Raw genomic sequence first — 1,783 nt, forward strand, 5'->3', positions numbered from 1 at the left:
AGCTACCCTCTGTGTTAAGCATTCCCACAGCCTCCTTCTCATCATAGCTAACAGCCTACGAAACATATAAACTGGACCAATATTGCAACCTGGACTCCTCCAAACATTGGATGTTCTCACTACACTGTGTTCTTAATGAGCTTAAGCGCACTCAGTTTAGTGGTATGGTTACTTGTCAATGGTCAATGAATGAGGATAACCCATTTCCCTTCAGTTGCCTACGTTAAATTTGACCACTGTTTATCAACAGGAAATAACAGCCTGAGGACAATAAACAGGACCTAAAAATCATATAACACAAGTAGGATTGTGAATACAGGTAAACTTGATAAAAATAACGTTAATCCCGAGGTTTTATTGTTAATTATTGAGATTTCAGGATATAAGAATTGTTTAGCAACCTAACCTATTATCCAAATGTCATCTTTAATCAAATTAAGAATAGGCTCCCAAGCATAAATATGCCAGTTCTGAAGACCATATCCATTTCATGTGATTTTTAATGCTGTGGTAAACAGAGGCAGAGCGGTCGTCCCTAATTGGAAGGTTGTTGTCCATAAGCAAGATACTGGAAACCCAAATTGCCTTCCGGTTCTGGATTCATCTGTGATGGAATGTAATAATGAAATGAGTGTAGTTTCCTGTTCGAAAGGCTTTTGGCCATCACGAGTGAATGTGTTGTGGAAAGGTAAGTGCATGTTAGTGTAAAACGCTTGGTGGTCGAAACTAGAAAGCGCTATACCACAGGTCCATTTACCATTTTTACAATATGTACTATGCCACAAATAACAAATCATAAGTATGAGGAAACTGCAAGTCCATTGCCTGCTCCGCAGATTTTGTAATTCTATGAAAGAATGAGGATGTTAATAAAATAGAGACGCCAGCTTCCGTTCACCTGTATATGTGTCAAGACTGACGCCTGCAGTGATAGAGCCACGTGCTCGGCCCTGCATGAAAGCTCAAAATATCTACAGTAATAGTCAGAATCTCTCATCAGAATTCTGAGAACCACGTGAAGAAATGACAATGGTTTGTAGTGGTTAACCCGTGGATTGAGGGTTAAGCTAGCTGATGGGAGTCAGAGAATATCAGGCGCTAAGAGACATTCAAGAGATCATCAAGTAGGATCATCCTCTGGAAAACACAATGAGCTGCCAAAACTTAATGTCAATCATCCGATAGTTGCTGAGGATACACATTTTAGTCAGGACAAAGGCTGACAACTACTGCACTGGCCCAGGGACACAAATTGAAAAATGCTTCTAGGCTTATCATACTAAACTGTTTTCTTCCTTGAAAAACAACTCTTTCGCTCTGTGTAAAATTGAAGACATTATTAAGCTTAAATGGCAGGTCACATATAAGCTGTTTCAAAACTTTCCTAACTAAACCATTTATCCGGTTAACTTTGCACCTCCCATAACTCACAGAGAATAAAATGCTTCCGTACATCCAGACATGCTGCTGCAGGAGACGGAGGTGGTGCGGTCGCTCCCTCAAATCTGAAATACAACCCTTTTCTCATGTCATGTTGTGAAAGGCGTAATCTCCTTTAGCCAGCTTACTACCCCACATGAACATTCCATTTCCACCAATGAACTGGAGATGGATAAACTGAAGCTCCACAAGTCACCTTGTCACGGGAAGACTTTGTAAATAAAGGCTGGGTAAAATAACACCTGGAGGAAGCATATCTCTGACATGGTTTCATGAACCGTTTCAGTAATCAAGAAACTGTCACTATCATTAAATCCGCTCTCCCTCCACGTTATATCATAAA

This window comes from Morone saxatilis, unplaced genomic scaffold (assembly GCF_004916995.1).
Source record: "Morone saxatilis isolate NCDOM2014 unplaced genomic scaffold, NCSU_SB_2.0 Contig23, whole genome shotgun sequence".
NCBI lineage: Eukaryota > Metazoa > Chordata > Actinopteri > Moronidae > Morone > Morone saxatilis.